This window comes from Triticum dicoccoides, chromosome 7B (assembly GCF_002162155.2).
Source record: "Triticum dicoccoides isolate Atlit2015 ecotype Zavitan chromosome 7B, WEW_v2.0, whole genome shotgun sequence".
NCBI classification, from domain to species: Eukaryota; Viridiplantae; Streptophyta; class Magnoliopsida; order Poales; family Poaceae; genus Triticum; species Triticum dicoccoides.
In genome coordinates this window covers 87,164,145-87,186,623 of record NC_041393.1, presented here as the reverse complement: position 1 = coordinate 87,186,623, position 22,479 = coordinate 87,164,145, and positions in this window count along the sequence as shown.

The following is a 22,479-nucleotide window of genomic DNA, read 5'->3' as shown; positions in this document are numbered from 1 at the left end:
TTGAAAAATCATATTTGTGTACTTGTGTGCGAGTTAATTCCATGTGCAGTAAAGTAAAATGAACTTTCAAACATATTGGTCTGACGGCATGGACACATGTACATGCATGGAGTGCCATGGCATTTTTATATCAAAAAATTAAAAAATGATCAGAAAAACATGAAACCTTGCTTGATGTAATGTCCTCCCACCAAGATGATGTGGTACAAAAATCGGTCTGTTTGACAAAAGTTTGGACACACACCCCTCACGAACCGGAGCAACTCACTAGAAGGCCCATGGTTCCGAGAAGGGAACAATGCATGTTTGATGATGAACGGCAGATAGCTTGCTCTTACGGCCTTCAATTTTTTAAGTGTAACGTGCACTAATACAACTCTCATGTGAAAATTTGGAAAATTTCAGGGGTCATTTGACCTTTTGAAGACATTTAAGTGATTTTCTAGCCATTTAATGACCGTAATTTAAATTTGAACTACATCTACATGCAATAGCTAACCATAATGGTTTGAAAAATCATATTTGTGTACTTGTGTGCGAGTTAAAAAATCATGAGACGATGTAAATATCTGGTGTTCAAAAACAAAAATGTAAAATCTGGCAAGACAACCGGCCCTACACGATTAGCACTCTATTTCGCGCCTCGAGGTTTGGAAGGTGAGTGGCGGGCTTTATTAACCAGACACGGTTCTGCATTGGGAACCATCAGCTATTATGTTCACACATGGACTTTGCTGCGGGGATCGTGTGTAATTCACACTACAGTACTCATAAATTTCGGCGACCGACGCGCGTACTGTTCCAGTTGATCTAGATTCCGGCCGCCAATAAATACTACCTTGCTCATGTCGTCCCGCCTACATTCTCATCTAGATCCTCCCCTTGCTCGCCCTCTCTCTCTCTCAAATCTCTACCATGGCGCCGCCGATCTGCACATGCGCTGACGAGAAGTCACCACACCCCGAGGACGCTCACTCGATGAGCAGCAACGAGGACACCTACGCGCCGCCGGACGAGGTTGCACCGGACCCCCCAACTTTGGATTGGTTTTGGGGCCAGTATGATCTTTATCTTTGGAAGTCGCTGTTGCCGGCTATGAAATCCAGGCAAGTGGCTTTCAAGAAGGAGATGGTGGAGGAGGATGCTAGGTACCAGGTAGCCTGTGAAGCCCGTGATGCCGCCTGGAAAAAGGAGGCGGCGGAGCTTTGGGGGAGGGCGCATCATCGTGCGGAGGAGGTGTACGAAGATGGGTACTTCACGAGGAAGGCCATAGGCACTAAGAACCTCGTCGCTGCATGGAGTTGGGCCGATAAGCTCCAGCGTGCCACCGATGAGGAGCTCCAGTGGGCACCCAATGAAATGGCAAGATCGTTCGCGCGCGTCCGCCTGTAAGAGGCAGATCGGCACATCAAGCACTGCAAGGCGGAGGAGGCAGAGTACTCCCTCCGCTCTAGGAAGACGCCGCGCACCAGGGAGATGCTGGCGAGGTGCTGCAGGAATACTGGCCCCAGGAGGGATTATTAGTTTTAGTATTATTCGTTTTCAATTTTATGCATTCTACCTAGTACTTAAGTATCATCATGTATATATGATGATATTATATATATTCTGTGATGAACTAATGAACAATTAATATTATTTATATATATATATATATATATATATTATGAATTCCATTTTCTATCTGTTTTTGTATAATAATTTGAATCTATCTGTTATCATCCACATATACATGATGGAAAGCATATAAACACACATTGAAACGGAACATATAAGAACGGAAAATAAAGTACACACATTGAAACAGAACAATAAATAGAGCAATAGTATGATTACTGTGAATACATAGCTATCCACGTCGAAATGACTCGATGAAATAAAGCACGTCCATGAGACCATGACCAGCAGCCCTTGCCTACGGTAGCTCTTGGCTCTGCCTGAACTCGTGCAGGCGTTCGTCCAAGCGATCGACACGCTCGCGGTACATCTGGAGCACAATCTTGAGCTCCAAGTTGTCTATTTCATCCGAGATCGCCACCTCGAGGATGCGACGGCCATGTTCCTCTACTGCGCCTAGGTGGACACCTGGGCCAAGGAGGTGGTCGAGCCTACAGACCAGCGCATTGGCATCGAGCGGGCCACGGACAAGGCCAACGACGCGACCCATGTAAATAGCGCGGCAGGTGTCCGGTGCAAGTACGGCACGGCCGGCCTCTGGTGCAAGTATGGCGCAGAGGGCTTGTGCCCACTCCTGGCGAGGAATGGAGGTACTAACGGAACGTGTACCCAGCTGCGACGCCCTATTGACAGCAGGCAAGCACCAATGGATCCGCTCTTGCTGTGCGGCGCGCCGCGCCTCTCACTCTGTGGCGCTCCAACACTCTTGTCGTGCGGCGAGCCACAGCCTATCGGCGCGGACGTGCCTAGCTTGCTCTATGGCGCACCATCGATCATGTTGTGTGGTGAGCTACAACCTCTTGGCGCTGACATGCCTACCTTGATCCGCGGCACTGAAGCGCCATGCACCAAAGGTCTGCTCAACCCTGGTGATGACACACATCACGGCATCGTCCATCGCGTTGCTGGGGAGCGCCACGGCCTCGATGGGCGGTGGCACATTCTGGTTTTCCTTGTCGACGAGGTTGATGGCAGAGGCAGCTCTTTGGTGCGTTCGCATGCTTGGAAAAGGTGGATGTGCTACAGGCTGTGCTTGTTGCCTCCGTGCTTCGCGCCACGCCTAGGTTTATGTGCAATATTGCTGAGTGGCGGGAAACAGGTGAGGAAATGGCGGGAAACAGTGGCATGTTCATAGAACATCATCAATTAATGGAAACTTACAATATAAAGGAACATCAAGCTAGCACAAGAAGTAGATGATGATGAGATGAACGCAGACCACACTAGGGAACCCATCGGTGATGAATTCATCAATCGAAACGGTGTACACTAGCAAGCGTTTGCCCACAGCCCACACGGCTTATTCCATCACAAACAGGTCGGATGGATCAAATGTATGCCACATATACACTTTGTCAAAAATTAATGCGGTAGACCTTCTTTAACATATATTAAAAAATAAAATAAAAATAAAAAACAAGGACCTCAAGGTTAAATTAGCCGAGGGAATGGGTCATTTCGGTCATTTGACCGATATGACCCATCCTATCAGTTAATTTAACATCAACACAACTTCCCATCCAGTCACCCATCTGATGGCTACTCCATCCTGAGCACACTTAACTTGAGAGTTCTCTTAGATGAGCCACTGGTGGAACAGCTAGTCCTTGCTGATATAGGATGCATCTTTGCATCCTTATGGCATATCTGGATGACCGCCCGTCCCCCAATGGCCAATACATGTTGTGTAGATAGAGCATATCAAATATGTCTCATTAGAAGCAATCGTCTGTGTTGTTATTGGTCTTCCCACACATTTTTTATTACAGACCTGCTTGCCGCGTATCACACACATCTAGTTATATTGAACCGTTTATGTTCTCTTGTCTCAACACAAACAGTTCATCCGAGTGAACCGCGTGATGTATATCGCACACACCTTGATCTGGTTGGCCGTTTCTTTTGTGTTGCCTAATCACAAACAGTTCATCCGAGTGAACCGTATGTTGTGTATCGCACACGCCTTCATCTGGCTGCCCATTTCTTTTGTTCCTCCTCATCGCAAATAGTTAATTGAACTGAACCGTAAGCCCTGCATCGCACGGCAACTAAAATCTGAATTGTGTTTGATGCAACTGTCATCGCAAATGTTTTGCACATTTTAGACGGTTCTCTGACACCACCGTTTGTGATTATTGCATTGCATATAGTTTCTCGAAGGGTCTCTGATCGTAGTGTCGCATTAGCAGCATCCTGTAGTAGTGCTAGTCCATGTTGGCATGAGAAATTTACAAGCTCTCTTAAAGGGGGAGCACATCCTTGGACTAACAAATGTGTCTTTTGCCAAAGATCGTCCTTGTAGTGCTTGCATTCCTAGAAAGCTTCATGAAAAGGATCATAAAGTGAAGTCTATCATCACCACCTTGAGGCCCCTTGAGCTTATTCATTTGGATCTTTTTGGGCCTCCAACTTATGATAATTTCGGGGGGAGGAGGTATTGCCTTGTCATTATTGATGACTTCACAAGATATACTTGGGTGTTCTTTCTCAATACCAAAGATGAAACTCAAGAAACCTTCATCAACTTTGCCAAAGAAGCTCAACGTCAACATAATTGTGAGATCAAGACAATTCGAAGTGACAATGGCACCGAGTTCAAGAACTACACTATGGATGAATTCTTTAGTGAAGAGGGGATAAACCATCAATATGCCGCACCATATACTCCCCAACAAAATGGTGTTGTGGAGAGGAAGAATCAGACTCTTATTGAGATGGCTAGGACCATGCTTGACGAGTAAAAGTCTCTATACAAGCTTTGGGCTGAAGCCATCAACACTGCGTGTCATGCTTCAAACTGGCTTTATCTTCGCAAGCTCAAGAACAAGACCCCATATGAGCTCCTAATTGGGAGAAAGCCTAACGTCAAATACTTCCGGTTATTCGGTTGTAAGTGTTTCATTTTAAACAAGAAATCCCAGTTAGCTAAGTTTGAGTCTAGAACTTATGAGGGCATATTTGTTGGATATGCATCAATCTCTCATGCTTACCGAGTTCTCAGTAAATCCACTGGATGCATTGAGGAAACCGTAAATGTGGAATTTGATGAAGATAATGGCTCCCGAGTGGAGCAAATTGTTCCTAGTGTTGTAGGTGATGAGGCTCCTTCACAAGCTATAAGGACCATGGGGATAGGCCACATTCTTCCACAAGAAACACCCCAAGTCCATGTCGAAGAAGAAGGAGTAAGATCCCCTCTTATGGAGTCTCCACAAGGGAAGTCAGCACCGGCACCTCTTGAACAAGATGCTGCGGAAGATCATGTATCTATCCAAGAACAACATCAAGTCCCTCATATTCCTGAGCAAGATCAAGAACAAGCTCTCTAAAATGGTGAAGAACCAATTATTGAGGCTCAAGATCAAGCTCAAGTTCATGATCAAGATCAAGATCAACCCCAACCGCAAGTGTCTTCATCATCATCACTTCCCAATGAGCAATAACTTGTGGTTGCGAAGAGAAGGGTGTCTCTGAGGCTAAAACAATCTCAAGGTCAAGCTTCTTCATCAAGTCCAAAACCAAGTGAAGAAGAGCTTGCAATTAAGGAGCAAAAAGTGGCAGCCAAGATAAAGCATCTTCAACATCGCACCAAGAACATCTATGGAAACATCAAAAAGGGGGTAACTACTCGTAGACATTTGGAAAACTTTTGTGAACATCACTCGTTTGTCTCTTATGTTGAGTGGAAGATGCACTTGACGATCCGGATTGGATAGATTCCATGCATGAAAAACTCAACAAATTCACTCGCAACAAGGTGTGGACCCTGGTGGAAAGACCCAAAGAGAATCATAATGTCATTGGAACAAAGTGGATCTTCAAGAACAAACAATATGAACATGGACAAGTTATTAGGAACAAGGCAAGGTTAGTGGCACAAGGTTTCACCCAAGTTGAAGGTTTGGACTTTGATGAAACTTTTGCCCCCATTGCCCATCTTGAATCCATTCGCATCTTGCTTGCTCATGCCTCTCACCATGATTTTAAATTATACCAAATGGATGTGAAGAGTGCATTTGTTAATGGTCCTCTTATGGAGTTGGTGTAGATCAAGCAACCTCCCAGTTTCAAAGACCCCGATCACCCCTCTCACATTTATGAACTCCATAAGGCACTCTATGGACTCAAACAAGCACCTCATCCTTGGTGATCACCTTACGGTGTTCCTAAGCAAGAAAGGGTTCCAGATTGGGGTAATAGATTCTTCTCTTCACAAAGAGGGTAAAAGGAGAGTTGTTGGTTTGCCAAATATATGTTGATGATATTATGTTTGGGTCCACTAACCATGCTATTATGTTTCTTTGCCAAATTTATGTTGACGAAATTCTTTGGGAGCCCCGTGTGCATGGGGTGTCCAGGGGATTTTCACCTATTTATCTATCTATCCCCATGCCTTATGTCATGCACTTATACTCATTTGTGTTTTCTGTGGTGTGTTGTTGGGTGTTTGTGTGTGTTTTAGACTCCACTGACAAGAGGGCCGAGCTCCATCGCAAGCGCCCAAAGGGAGGATCAAGGGAGTTCAGGGTTGCTCGTCACCAGCCGTCTGAGGGCATTGGTTAGGGGTCTGAGTCTAGGCAGGGCCGTGTTCGCCGTGCAGCCACCAAGTGGCCTGTTGTTGAGGCCTCCGATGATTCTGAGGAAGAGTATGACTCGCAAGATGATGCTCACTATCTCAACCCCAATGATGATGTAGAGACAGAAGAAGAGGATGATCGTGTTGATGGAGGTGATGAGGATGAAGAGGATTAAGAGGAGTTTAGTCCCGAGCAAGCCATTCCGGGCGGGCGAGATCTTTTGAACATGCCCCTTGCCAAGTGGACCAAGCCAGAGCTTTGGGCTGAGAGACAGAGTTATCCTTATGTAGCTGCCACTGGTTTGGGCATGGATCCCCGGTTCAAGAACGTGTTTCAACAAAGAGTATATCATGAGCTATCATGACCAAGTCGAATAAGTTTGCACTGCACAAGCAAGTGAACACTGAGAGTCTGCGTAACAATGATCATCTATATCCCGGTGTGTATTCAGCTCTTGGGAGGTTGGGGCTCATTCCGTTCGTCACTTGCAACCATCCATACAATGAGGATTTGGTGATGCAGTTCTTTGCCACATTGTTTTTCTCAAATGACTCTTCTCGCACCGTCACATGGATGTCTGGGACCCATTGGTGCTCTGCTTCTATGGCAAAGTTTTCTGAGATCATTCTGTATCCATTCATTGATGAAGAGGCTGCATCTGAGGAGTTTGGCAGGGTTTGTGAAAGTGGGTAGCGCACTAAGGATGAGATTTCATTCGCTTACAAGCAGGAGAAGTCATTTGTGACCGGGTCCATCAAAGACCTAGTGCCTCTCTATGACACTATGCGCCATGTCTTGAGGTATACACTCACTCCTAAGGCCGGTGATTCCCACAACATTCGGAGTTCCATGTTGGATGTTTTTGTGTACCTACATCAGAAAAAGAGGGTGGATGTTCTGGACTTCATGTTCTATGAGCTCTGTCAGTGTGTGAAATAGAACAAGTCCTTGATCTATGCTCCATTCATCCCGGCATTGATTGAGTCCGTCTGCCCAGCTAAGTATATTGCTCAGTACAAGACTTCTATCCCCAAGCGCAACTACAACTAGACTCCAGCTGCTCCTACTCCATATGTGCCTATCAAGAAGGGGCTCAACCCTAGGCCCAAGGATCGTGCCACATTCACTTCTGGCATGTCCTCCACTGCTCGCATCCCTCGTGGTAAGGCCAAGTCCATTGGTTCTGAGGCCATTTTCGCCAGAGGAGAGAAGAAGTCCCTGTTCAAGACCTTGAGCAACATGTTCAAGATGTGCCAGTCTATACAACACCATAAGATTAAGGAGATCAACAATGATGAGCTTGTGAGGCGTGAGCAAAAGGCAGCAAGGGCTGCAACTGGTGAGGAGGTCGGCCCAGGGTCAGAGGACAAAGATAGTGAGGCCACAGGTCGGTTCTTTTCGATGGCTGGATGGCGTTTTGATGATGATGATGATGCTTCGAGTGCTCCTCCTCTTGTCTAGTGGGTCTGTGTGTCGCCGTATGTCCCTATTTGTTGTCTTGATGACAAAGGGGGAGAAGTGGTGGGTGTTGGTGTTCTGAGTGTGTGTTGAGATCTCAAGCCTCGTGTTTCTCTTTGTTGGTTGTTTTTAGCTGGCTTGAGATACCTTTATTTGCTTTCCGCTTGTGAGGTTGTGTGCTATCGGTTGTGCTCGTGAGACTCTAGCCTTTATATTAGTCCAAATGCTTTGATCATATCATGATTATTATGTGTCTCACGATATTTGTTGACCACACCTTTTCATGAGATCTAGGCACCGTTATAGGTTTATTATGTTGATCTCATCTCTTGACAATGATGATCTTGGGGGAGCCTCCTATGTGTGTGCTTGATGCATTCTCAAGCATTCCTTTTTTCGGGCACACATATAGGGGGATCTACATTGATCATTCATTGTCTCATGGCTATTCAAATTTTCATATCCCCTATGTTGTGCTCTAACCACGTTGTCATCAATGCACCAAAAAGGGGGAGATTGAAAGTGCAAGTGGCACTTGTACTATGTTTTGTGTGATGACAATGTGGTTAGTCGAACTAATATTGGTTGCTAAAGTTTATCTCAGGATATTGGTTCCAAGTGCTTTGTGATGGAGATGTGCGGCCCCCCAATTCAAAAAGGTCAAAGGCGTGGTCTACCGGTGAGTCGAAGGTTTTAGTTTTTGGTTTGCTTGGAGTCATAGGAAAGACCGTACTATTACGAGGGGTTGGTGTGGATGAAAGTTGAGTGGGAATGTCTTTGCCTAACCATATACACTATCCTACCCATTCCTACCACCTAAAGTCTTAGTGTGCATGCATGTGGTACTCAGAAAGCTTATAACAGAAAGTTACAGGGTACCCCGTGCACACGGGGTCTTTTGACCCCCGTGCGCATGGGGTACTGCATAACTCTCTGGGTACCCCATGCGCACGGGGTCAGTTGACCCCCGTGCGCACGGGGTACTACATAAACTCTCTGAGTACCCCATGCACACGAGGCCTTTTTGACCCCCGTGCGCACGGGGTGGTGTGAAAGTATCTGAGTACCCCGTGCACACAGGGATCACTTAGCCCGTGCACAAGGGGTACAACGGGCAGAAAAGGCCACCCCGGGACAAACACTATAACCCCCCCTCATGTCTTGTTGAGCTCCACAATTGCTACACCTCATTTTTCTAAATACTCTCAATCCCTCCACCCAAACTTGTTGAAACTTTGGGGATTGGGAGAGCAAGACCCGATCTACATCTTGACCAAACCAAATCGCGTTCCCCGCAACATTTCTTCCCCATTGACTTGTTACTCTTGGAGCTTTGGCTCCTAGGCAGTTAGAGGTTCCTCCGTATGCTACCAAGCTTGTGGTGTGCTCCAGAGAAGTTTGTAAAGGTTTGGTGGTTGCCTTCAAGACCAACCCTGAGTGATTCAAGGCTCATTCATTGGGGGTGACTCAAAATAGACTATGGTGGGCCTTCGTGGCATTCCGCAAGCTTTGGCTCCGACACTGCTCTAAGCGGAGAGTAGCTCTTCCCCAAGGAAGAGTGAACTTCGGGATAAAATCCGCGTCCTTGCCTGACTTGTGGTTAATCCTTTCCCGCACCTTGATTTCCCTTGTATGCTTGTTGGCTTGCTAATTAGATTGTTGCCTAACATATCTTGATTTAAGCTTCCTTGTCATATAGGTTGTGTTCACCTAGTTGCATATCTAGTGAACCCGATTTATCCGCTAAACCTTAAAATTGACAAGAAAGTTTAAAATTTGTAGTCTCCTATTCACCCTCCCCCCTCTAGTCGATCATATCGATCCTTTCACCAAGGACGACAACATGTCGATTTTCCTTGGTACACCCTTTTTGAATACTGCAGGGATCACTATTGATTGCAACAAGAGCAAGGTCACTTTTCATATCAATGGTTTGAGCATACGATGCACTTCCTGAAGAAACAATTTCAAGTGAATGGTATTAATGTTATTGAAAAAACTCCGACAATTACTATTGGAAGTTTTCAACTCCCTCTACCTACTGTCAAAAAGAAATATGAAACACTTATTGTTGGGGAGATGCTTATCCCCGTGGAGGTAACTTCGTGTTTTACGAAAGTTCTTCGGGTTCATGTTAATCGAAAGTGATTGTTAATAACACTTGATCAACCTTATTAATGGATTATTTTCAAGAGGCATGTTGTTGATGAATTTAGTAAGCACAACCTTTTGTCCCTAATTTTTTTTCTGTTACTTTTTAGTTAAATATAATAAAATGCCATGAATATTCTGTCTTCTGAATTTTCCTGCAATAAAAAAGTGCCCAAAATGAAAGTGCTCAGAATGACCTGAAATTTTAACATGATTTTTTCTGAATATTTAAGAATTTCCGGCACTGAAAACACCACAGGTAGGGGTGCCCTAGGTGCCCACTATGCACCAGGGCATGCCACACCCATCTGACGTGCCCTGGTGGGTAATGGGTCACACAAGGCCCCCCTCACTTATCCCTTTAGCTCACTTGTCACCCACCTCCAGAAAAAATCACTCCAACTCACTCTCTCTCTCGTGTTCTTGCTCTCAAACCCGCAAATTTTGATCTCTTTGCTCGGAGCTCCATTTTTGAAACTGTTTTGGGGGATTGCTAGTTGGTATGTGACTCCTCAATTGCTCCAATCAATTTTTGTTATAGTGTTTTATAGTTTGAGTAATTAGCTACTCTTGGTGCTGCTGTAAATGAGCTTGCATGTTGAATTCTTTGACTTCCAAGTAATTTGAATGCTTTATATGACCTCTAGGTATCCATATGAGTAGTTACTATCAATCTTGTGAAGTTTTGTTGACATCATTTTGTGGCCCAAAAATTTCAGAATTTTGTTCTTAGGAAGATGGACCTTTTTTGAAGGAGTTCATCTAAGAAGAATGCCAAGGGAGTCACCAATGAATCATCAGCTGGTGACATCAACACTCCTGGATGGACAAAGGTCCGGCCATGCGTATGGCCGCACATTGCCTTCATGGAATTCGTTGCAAATGCTGGACTTACCAATTTCCTCGTAGATGAGTGTGACCAACACCACACCCTCACGAATTCCTTTCTGCAAAACTTTTATTTCCTAAATAGGCTTGAACCTCCTGTGGTGCGGTTTAATTTATACTTTGAAACTCATGAGATACCGCTCACTGAATTTTGTGAGATATGTCTAATTCCCACTGATGGGGAATTAAGAGAGCCTAGACCGACAGAGTTCAAGGACTTTCTCCTCAATTTAAAAGTGGTGAGGAAAGGGGCGTGTCGAAAGCCACAACCACTAGTCTGCAATTCCCTTATGTTCGTTACTTTGCCATATTTGTCACGAAGTGTTTGACTGCCAGAAAGAAAGGCAGTATAGTTAGCGCCCTTGACCTTGCCATCTTACGTCGTGCACTTCACAATGACCACACCAATAACCTAGGGGCTATTATGGCATGTCGTCTACACAGTAATAGGACTAAGGGTAAAATCCATGGTGGTATTTATGCCACTCACTTAGTGATACGTTTTAATGTTCAGATATGCCACCACAATTATCTGTTACCTAGAGTTTACTTAGACCACCAGGCGATGGTGGACCACCACTTTCTTGATGCTCCCGATTCTTTTAACCATATTCATTATAACTTAGTATTAAGTGAGAATACCCATGATGTTATCCCATTGCCTGCACCTTCTTCGTTTGATTCAATTACCAGGAATGGATACACTGTCCTACCAGCGGACATAGTTGCCTACCAGAATGCCTAGGTAGCAGCAGAAGAGGAGCCCCAGCAGTGGGACGCTCAGGTGCCGTTGCCTTGGCACTTTCACATGGGACCTAACGGCTACTATGGGTGGTGATTACCAAGCTAGGCCAAAGGCCTAAGCTTGGGGGAGTACGTATTTCCACAGACATTACATTCATATTCAAACACTTCATTCCAGTTGTCGGTGTTCATACTTTTCCATTGGATTATCCATCTTAGTTTTATTTTCTCGCTTTCTTCTTGTGTGTTTGAAAAACTTTGAGAAAACCCAAAAATATTTATCGCTTCTTCTAGGTTTTTCTTTCTAGTTTAATTTAGTTATAGTATTAAAAGAAAACTCAAAATGATTTCCCATTTCTTCTTTTGCTTGTTGGGAGCTTTCCCGTGTAAATAGTTTTTCTCATTTTTTTTCCTTCCTTAATTTGCTTTCTTTAAGAAAAAACAAAAACTCCAACAATATTTCAGTGTATTTCTCTGAAATTCTTTTTTTTGTTTTATTGAGTCGTATTGAGGAGAAGACCACGATGAAAATGTTGAGTGGCTCTCATATGCATTATTGTTGATCTAACAAAGAGCCCATATTATTTTGTCTTCTCCTTTGAATAAAATGTTGTAGATTCCAGCTTAGTCCATGGCACTCTTGCACTATTATTATTTTCACATCATTCGGTCATGCAAGTGATAGGCGATAATGACGATATTCGATGAAGTGAATGTGGCAAGGAAAAGCGAGTATGAACTCAACATGTTTTTTTGAAAATATTTTTAACTCAGTATCCATGATTCAGCATATTATGATTGAACATGTTTGCAATGACAATTTGAGATTATAGTTGCTCATGTCATGCTTAAGTAGCTAGGAGTGGATAATGATTTATCTTAGGTGTCAACATGTATTAAAATGATTATGATGTAGTATGATGATACGGTATCCTCCTCTGAATGATTCAAGTGGCTTGACTTGGCACATATTCACGCATTTAGTAGATTCAAAACCAACACAGCCTCCACAATATTTATGTTCATGGTTTTATATCCTACTCATGCTAGTACTCAGTGTTAATTATTCATAATGCATAATCATGACCATGTTCACTCTCTAGCTGGTCGCTTCTGAGCCTATTTGCTAACCTTGGCCTATACTAAGCGAAAATACTGCTTGTCCATCAAAATCCTTAAACCAAAATTATTCTAGATGAGTCCACTATATCTACCTATATGCAGTATTACCCTGACATTCCAAGGAGATTTGCATGTGCCACCTCTAAAAATTCAAATGAACATCTGTTTTGTGTGCACGGACCACTCATGGAGTGACAGGGGTGGTCAGTATCTGTTGGGGAATATTGCATGGAAAACAAAAAAAAAATCTACGCACATGCAAGATCTATCCATGGAGATGCATAGCTACAAGATGGGGAGTGCATCTACATACCCTTGTAGATCACTAAGCGGAAGCGTTTGTCAACGCGGTTGATTTAGTCGTAGATCTGTCCCGATCAAGTACCAAACGTACGACACCTCCACATTCAGCACACGTTCAGCTAGATGACATCCTTGCCTTCTCGATCCAGCCAGAGAAGTGAAGTAGTAGATGAGTTCCAGAAGCACGACGGCATGGTTACGGAGGTGGTGAAACTATCCACAGGGCTTCGCCAAGCACAGCGGATGTGGGCGGAGGAGGAACTACAACAAGAGGGAGACGGGGCACCGCACACGGCTTGGGGATTGTGGTGTGTGTTGCCCCTCTCCCTCCTCACACACATATATATATAGGTGGAGGTGGAAGAGGAGGCAGCCTAGGGCACCCCCAAGGGGCCGGCGGCCAGTCCTAGGGCCTGCCTAGCCGCGCCCCCCTTCCATATATGAACATGGGGGTAGGGGAAGGAAAGGGGGGTTGGCTGCCTTAGGGCGCCTCCCCCTTCCTTCCCTCCCCTCTTGGTGTGTGGGCAGGCGTGGAGGGGTGCGCCAATCCACTTGTGGTCCGGTGTGCTTCCCCCCTTTGCCCCACAAGGCCCAACACTTATAGGTGGCCTCTCGGAACCCCTTCCGACACTTTGATAAATACCCAGCACTTTCTGAAACCTTTCTAGAGACCAAAAAGCATCATCCCATATATCAATCTTTACCTCTAGACCATTCCGGAGCTCCTCGTCATGTCAGTGATCCCATCTGGGACTCCAAACAACATTCGGTCACCAACTCACATAACTCGTATAATACTATATCATCAACAGACTTTAAGTGTGCGGACCCTATGGGTTTGAGAATGATGTAGACATGACAGAGACACCTCTCCAATCAATAACCAATAGCGTGACCGAGATGCTCATATTGGTTCCTACATATTCTACGAAGATCTTTATCGGTCGAACCATTATGACATCATACGTAATTCCCTTTGTATGTTGGTATGTTACTTGCCCGAGATTCGATCGTCGGTATCTCCATACCTAGTTCAATCTTGTTACTAGCAAGTCTCTTTACTCATTCCATAATACATCATTTCGTAACTAACTCCTTAGTCACTTTGCTTGGAAGCTTCTTGTGATGTTGTATTACCAAGAGGGCCCAGAGATACCTCTCCGATACATGGAGTGACAAATCCCAATCTCGATCCATGCCAACTCAACAGACACCTTCGGAGATACCTGTAGAGCATCTTTATGATCACCCAGTTATGTTGTGACGTTTGATAGCACACAAGGTATTCCCCGGTATCCGGGAGTTGCATGATCTCACGTTCGAAGGAATAAGTATTTGACATTAAGAAAGTGGTAGCAATAACTGAACGATCATATGCTATGCTAACGGATGGGTCTTGTCCATCACATCATTATCCTAATGATGCGATCCCGTTATCAAATGAGAACTAATGTCTATGGTTAGGAAACCTTAACCATCTTTGATCAATGAGCTAGTCTAGTACAACTCACTAGGGACACGGTATTTGTTTATGTATTCACAAATGTATTTTAAATTTCCAGTCAATACAATTCTAACATGAATAATAAACCTTTATCATGAATAAGGAAATATAATAATAACAACTTTATTATTGCCTCTAGGGCATATTTCTGTCAGTCCCCCACTTGCACTAGAGTCAATAATCTAGTTTACATCGCCATGTGATTAACACCCATAGTTGACATCGCCATGTGACTAACATCCAAAGAGTTTACTAGAGTCAGTAATCTAGTTCACATCGCTACGTGATTAACACCCAAAGAGTTCTAAGGTGTGATCATGTTTTGCTTGTGAGAGAGGTTTTAGTCAACGGGTCTGCAACATTCAGATCCGTGTGTACTTTGTAAATATCTATGTTTACAAAGCTCTACATAGAGCTACTCTAGCTAACTTCTCCCACGTTCAATACGTATCCAGATTGAGACTCAGAGTCATCCAGATCAGTGTCAAAGCTAACATCGACGTAATCCTTTACGATGAGCTCTTCGTCACCTCCATAAAAGAGAAGCATGTATTTGGTCCTTTTTAGGTACTTTAGGATATTCTTGACCGTTTTCCAGTGATCCACTCCTGGATTACTTTGGTACCTCCCTGCCAAACTTATGGTAAGGCACACATCTGGTCTGGTACACAACATGGCGTACTTTACAGAACATGGTTGAGGCATATGGAATGACTTTAATTCTCTCTCTATCTTATGCCGTGGTCGGGCTTTGAGTCTTACTCAATTTCACACATTGCCATACATGCAGAACCCTTTCTTTGACTGATCCATTTTGAACTCCTTCAAAACTTTGTCAAGGTATGTGCTTTGTGAAAGTCCTATTAAGTGTCTTGATCTATCTCTATAGATTTTGATGTCCAATATACAAATAGCTTCACCGAGGTCTTTTATTTAAAAATTCTTATTCAAATATCCGTTTATGCTATCCAGAAATTATATATCATTTCCAATCAACAATATGTCATCCACATATAATATCAGAAATGCTACAGAGCTCCCACTCACTTTCTTGTAAATACAGGCTTCACCATAAGTCTGTATAAACCATATGCTTTGATCACATCATCAAAGCGTATATTCCAACTCTGAGATGCTTGCACCAGTCCATAAATGGATCGCTGGAGCTTGCACACTTTGTTAGCACCTTTATGATCGACAAAACCTTCTAGTTTAATAATATACAACTCTTCTTTAAGAAACTCGTTAAGGAATGCAGTTTTGACATCCATTTGCCAGATTTCATAATCATAAAATGCGGCAATTGCTAACATGATTTGGACAGACTTAACCATCGCTACGGGTGAGAAAGTCTCATTGTAGTCAACCCCATGAACTTGTCAAAAACCTTTCGCGACAAGTCGAGCTTTATAGACAGTGATATTACCATCGGCGTTTGTCTTCTTCTTGAGGATCCATTTATTCTCAATGGCTTGCCGATCATCCGGTAAGTCCACCAAAGTCCAAACTTTGTTCTCATACATGGATCCTATCTCAGATTTCATGGCCTCGAGCCATTTGCTGGAATCTAGGCTCATCATAGCTTCTTCATAGTTCGTAGGTTCGCCATTGTCTAACAACATGACTTTCAGGACAGGATTACCATACCATTCTAGTGCGGTACGTGTTCTGGTCAACCTATGAGATTCAGTAGTCACTTGATCTGAAGTTTCATGATCATCATCATTAGCTTCCTCTCTAGTTGTTGTAGGCATCACGGGAACGGTTTTCTCTGATGTGCTACTTTCCAATTCGAGAGAAGGTATGATGTCTACTATGCAACTTTATTCTTGTAGACTCGTGTTGGGCCTCCAAGCGCAGAGTTTTGTAGGACAATAGCAATTTTCCCTCAAGTGGATGACCTAAGGTTTATCAACCCATGGGAGGCGTAGGATGAAGATGGTCTCTCTCAAACAACCCTACAACCAAATAACAAAGAGTATCTTTTATCCCCAACACACCAAATACAATGGTAAATTGTATAGGTGCACTAGTTCGGCAAAGAGATGGTGATACAAGTGTAGTAATGATAGTACATATTGATTTTTGTGATAGGAACAATAAAAAACAGCAAGGTAACAATTGATAAAACGGAGCACAACGGTATTGCAATGCTTGAAAACAAGGCCTAGGGTCCGTACTTTCGCTAGTGCAATCTCTCAACAATGCTAATATAATTGGATCATATAACCATCCCTCAACATGCGAAGAAGAATCACTCCAAAGTTCTTATCTAGTGGAGAACATAAGAAGAAATTGTTTGTAGGGTATGAAACCACCTCAAAGATATTGTTTCCAATCAATCTATCCTAGAGTTCGTACTAAAATAACACCATGCTATTCTTTTTGATCAATCTATCCAAGAGTTCGTAGTAAAATAACACCATATGATACACATCAACCAACTCTAATGTCACCTAGATACTCCAATGTCACCGCGAGTATCCGTGAGTTGACTATACGATATGCGTCAAACAATTTCAGATTCATAATACTCAATCCAACACAAAGAACCTCAAAGAGTGCCCCAAGATTTCTACCGAAGAAACAAAGATGAGAGCATGCATCAACCCCTATGCACAGGTTACCCCAGTGTCACCTCGAGAATCCGCGAGTTGAGTGCCAAAATGCACATCAAGTGAATCAATATGATACCCCATTATCACCACGGGTATCCATAGCAAGACATACATCAAGTTCTCTCAAATCCATAAAAGTATTCAATCCGATAAAAACGAAATCTCAAAGGGAAAACTTAATTCACAACAAGATAGAGAGAAGAACACCATATGATCCAACTGTATTAACAAATCCCACGATACACCAAGATCGTGACATCTCAAGAACACGAGATAGAGATAGAGATTAAACACATTGCTACTGGTACAAACCCTCAGCCCCGAGGGTGGACTACTCCCTCCTCATCATGGTGGCCACCGGGATGATGAAGATGGCCACCGGTGATGATCCCCCCCCCCCCGACAGGGTGCCGGAACAGGGTCTAGATTGTTTTTTCGTCGCTACACAGGCTTGTGGCGGCAGAACTTCTGATCTAGGGTTATTTCTGATGGTTTCTCTATTTATAGGATTTTCAGCATCGATTTCACGTGAAGATGGGCCTCGAGGTCAGCACAGCCCACCATGCCTCGGGTTGGGCTCCAGGCGCGCCCTGGTGGGTTGTGCGCTCCTCGTGGCTCTTCTGGACCTCCCACGAATCTTCGAGGGTCTCTTTTGTTCCAAAAAATTGTAAAAAAGTTTCAGCTCATTTGGAGAACATTCATTTCTACACAAAAAACAACACCACAGTAGTTCTGCTGACAACAGTGTCAGTCCGGGTTAGTTCCATGCAAATCATACCAAAACCATATAAAATTGTTGTAAACATGGCATGAATACTTCATAAATTATAAATACGTTGGAGACGTATCAAGGTACAATTACCTCATCAAGTTCTACTTTCCTCCCACTCACTTCTTTTGAGAGAAACTCCTTCTCTAGAAATGACTCGTTTTTAGCAACAAAGATCTTGCCTTCGTATCTATGGTAGAAGGTGTACCCAATAGTTTATTCAGGGTATCCTATGAAGACTTACTTCTCCGATTTGGGTTCGAGCTTATCAGGCTGAAGCTTTTTGACATAAGTGTCGCATCCCCAAACTGTAAGAAACGACAACTTAGGTTTATTGCCAAACCATAGTTCATACGGTGTCATCTCAACGGATTTAGAGGTTTCCCTATTTAACATGAATGTGGCTGTCTCTAATGCATAACCCCAAAATGATAAAGGCAAATCGGTAAGAGACATCATAGAACACACCATATCTAATAAAGTACGGTTACGAGTGATAACCCACAAGTGTAGGGGATCAGTTGTAGAATCTTACGATAAGTAACAGTGTCGAACCCAACGAGGAGCTAAAGGTAGAACAAATATTCCCTCAAGTTCTATCGACCACCGATACAACTCTACGCACGCTTAACGTTCACTTTACCTAGAACAAGTATGAAACTAGAAGTACTTTGTAGGTGTTGTGGGATAGGTTTGGAAGATAATAAAGAGCACTAAAATAAAAACTACGGTTTGTTTAGATAAATAAACAATTAAGTTAGTATAGCGAGTGTGGAAAAGTGGTGGTAGGAGTTGCAAAATTGTCCCTAAGCAATTAACTACGTTACTAGACCGATAGCAAGTTTTATGTGGGAGAGGCCACTGCTAGCATGTCATACCTTACTTAGAATTCTATGCACTTATGATTGGAATTATTAGCAAGCATCCGCAACTACTAACGTTCATTAAGGTAAAACCCAACCATAGCCTTAAGATACATTGACCCCCCTTCAATCACGTATGCATCACTTTCTATGCTAGGCTGAAGCTGTTGTCACCCTTGCCCTCCAATACATAGTCCTATCAACATACAACTAACCCTATGGTGTGATCCACATGCGCACTCATATGATGGGCAACAAAGGACAGCAACATAACCACAAGAAAATTAAACCAATCATAGCAATTCACCAATCATCGGTAGGACAACAAAAATCTACTCAAGCATCATAGGATGGCGACACATCATTGGATAATAATATGAAGCATAAAGCACCATGTTCAAGTAGAGGGTACAGCGGGTTGCAGGAGAGTGGACTGCTGAATATAGATGAGGGGAGGTGATGAAGATGTTGGTGAAGATGATAGAGGTGTTGGTGTAGATCGCCGTCACATGATGATTGCCCCGGCAGCGTTTCGACGCTACCGGGAGAGAAGGGGGGAGAGCCCCCCTCCTTCTACGTCTTCCATGACCTCCCCCCCCCCTATATGAGAGGAGGGTTTCCCGTCTGGTCCATGGCCTCCATGGCGGCGGAGGGGCGAGAGCCCCTTCGAGATTGGATATGTATCTCTGTTTCTCTTCTGTTTCGCGACCCCTGTTTCTGGCCTTTCACTATTTCTTAAATTCCCGGAGATCCGTAAGTCCAATTAGGTTGAAATTGCAACATGGTTATTATTCGGATATTAGCATCCTTGCAGCCGAAGGACACCTCCAACCAACCTATGGGGTGGCCACAAGCCCCTGGCCGCGCCCTAGGTAGGGGGTGCACCTCAAGGGCTTGTGGGACCCTCAGGCATTGTCTCACGTTGATTCCACTTCCGAAAAATCACATATATTCCAAAAATACTCTGTAAATTTTTATCAAGTTTGGACTCCGTTTGATATGAATTTTCTATGAAACAAAAAACATGCAACAAACAGGAACTGGCACTAGGCACCCGATCAATATGTTAGTCCAAGAAAACCATATAAATTGTTGCCAAAAGTATGGAAAAGTTGTAGAATATTGGCATGGAACAATGAAAAATTATAGATATGATGGAGACGTATCAGCATCCCCAAGCATAATTCCCGCTCGTCCTCGAGTAGGTAATGTTGGGGAACATAGTAATAATTCAAAAAAAAATCCTATGTGTCACCAAGATCAATCTAGGATATGCTAGCAATGAGAGAGAGGGAGTGCATCTTCATACCCTTGAAGATCGCTAAGCCGAAGCGTTACAAGAACGCGGTTCATGTAGTCGTACTCGCAGCGATTCAAATCATGGAAGATCCGATCCAAGTGCTGAACGGACGGCGCCTCCATGTTCAACACACGTACAGACCGAGGACTTCTCCTCCTTTTTGATCCATCAAGGGGAGAGGAAAAGTCGAGGGAGAACTCCGGTAGCAAGACGATGTGGTGGTGGATCTTGTGGTTCTCCGGCAGAGCTTCGCTGCGCTCAAGGGAGGAGGAGGAGGAGTTGGAGGGGGAGGGCTGCGCCAGGGGCAAGGGGGTGCAGCTCCCATGCGCCTCCCCACTATATATAGGGGTGGAGGGGTTGTTTCTTGCCCTCCAAGTCCATTGGGGCGTTGGCATAGGTGGGAGGAAAGAAATCCCATCCTTTCCCTTCCCCACCAATTGTTATCCCCCCTTTTTAGGGATCTTGATCTTATCCCTTCGGGATATGATCTTATGCCTTCTAAGGGGGGATCTTGGTGCGCCTTGACTAGGGGTGTGGGGCCTTGCCCCAACTACCCATGTTCATGTGGGTCCCCCCATGCAGGTGGGCCCCACTCCGGAACCTTCTAGAACCTTCCTAGAGCAATGAAAAAAATCACAAACATTTTCCGGTGGCCAAAATAGGACTGACTTCCCATATATAAATCTTTACCTCCGGACCATTCCGGTACTCGTCATGACATCCAAGATCTCAGCCAAGAGTCCGAACAACTTTTGGTAACCACATACAATTCCCATTACAACTCTAGCATCATCGAACCTTAAGTGTGTGGACCCTACAGGTTCGGAAACCATGCAGACGTGACCGAGATGCCTCTCCGGCCAATAACCAATAGCAGGATCTGGATACCCATATTGGCTCCCACATGTTCCACTATGATCTCATCGGATGAACCGCGATGTCAGGGATTTAATCAGTCCCATATACAATTCCCTTTGTCCATCGGTATGTTACTTGCCCGAGATTCCATCGTCGGTATCCCTATACCTTGTTCAATCTCGTTACCGGCAAGTCTCTTTACTCATTCTGTAATGCATGATCTCTTGGCTAACTCATTAGTCACATTGAGCTCATTATGATGATGCATTACCGAGTGGGCCTAGAGATATCTCTCCGTCATACGGAGTGACAAATCCCAGTCTCAATTTGTGCCAACCCAATAGACACTTTCAGAGATACCTGTAGTGCACCTTTATAGCCACCCAGTTACGTCGTGACGTTTGATACACCCAAAGCATTCCTACGGCATACGGGAGTTGCACAATCTCATGGTCTAAGGAAATGATACTTGACATTAGAAAAGCTCTAGCAAACGAACTACGCGATCTTGTGCTATGCTTATGATTGGGTCTTGTCCATCACATCATTCTCCTAATGATGTGATCCTGTTATCAACGACATCCAATGTCCATGGTCAGCAAACCACAACGCTCTATTGATCAACGAGCCAATCATCTAGAGGCTCACTAGGGACATGTTGTAGTCTATGCATTCACACATGTATTACGGTTTTCGGTTAATACAATTATAGTATGAACAATAGACAATTATCATGAACAAGGAAATATAATAATAACTATTTTATTATTGCCTCTAGGGCATATTTCCAACAGTCTCCCACTTGCACTAGAGTCAATAATCTAGTTACATTGTGATGATTCGAACACCCATAGAGTTCTGGTGTTGATCATGTTTTGCTCGTGGAAGAGGTTTAGTCAATGGATCTGCGACATTCAGATCCGTGTGCACTTTACAAATATCTATGTCTCCATCTTGAATATATTCACGAATGGAGTTGAAGCGATGCTTGATGTGCCTGGTCTTCTTGTGAAACTTGGGCTCCTTGGAAAGGCAAATAGCTCCAGTGTTGTCACAGAAGAGAGTCATCGGGCCCGACGCATTGGGAATCACTCCTAGGTCGGTGATAAACTCCTTCATCCAAACTGCTTCTTGTGCTGCATCTGAAGCAGCTATGTACTCCACTTCACATGTAGATCCCACCATGACGTTTTGGTTGCAACTGCACCAGCTAACTGCCCCACCATTCAAAATATACACGTATCCGGTTTGTGACTTGGAGTCATTCGGATCTGTGCCAAAGCTAGCATCGACGTAACCCTTTACGACAAGCTCTTCGGCACCTCCATAAATGACAAACATATCCTTAGTCCTTCTCAGGTAATTCAAGATATTCTTGACCGGTGTCCAGTGTTCCATTCCGGGATCACTTTGGTACCTCCCTACCAAACTTATGGCAAGGTTCACATCAGGTCTGGTACACAGCATGGCATACATAATAGAGCCTATGACACTCATCCTTTCTCTATCTTCTGCCGAGGTTGGGCGTTAAGTTGCGCTCAATTTCACACCTTGTAATACAGGCAAGAAACCCTTCTTGGACTGATCCATATTGAACTTCTTCAATATCTTGTCAAGGTATGTGCTTTGTGAAAGACCAATGAGGCG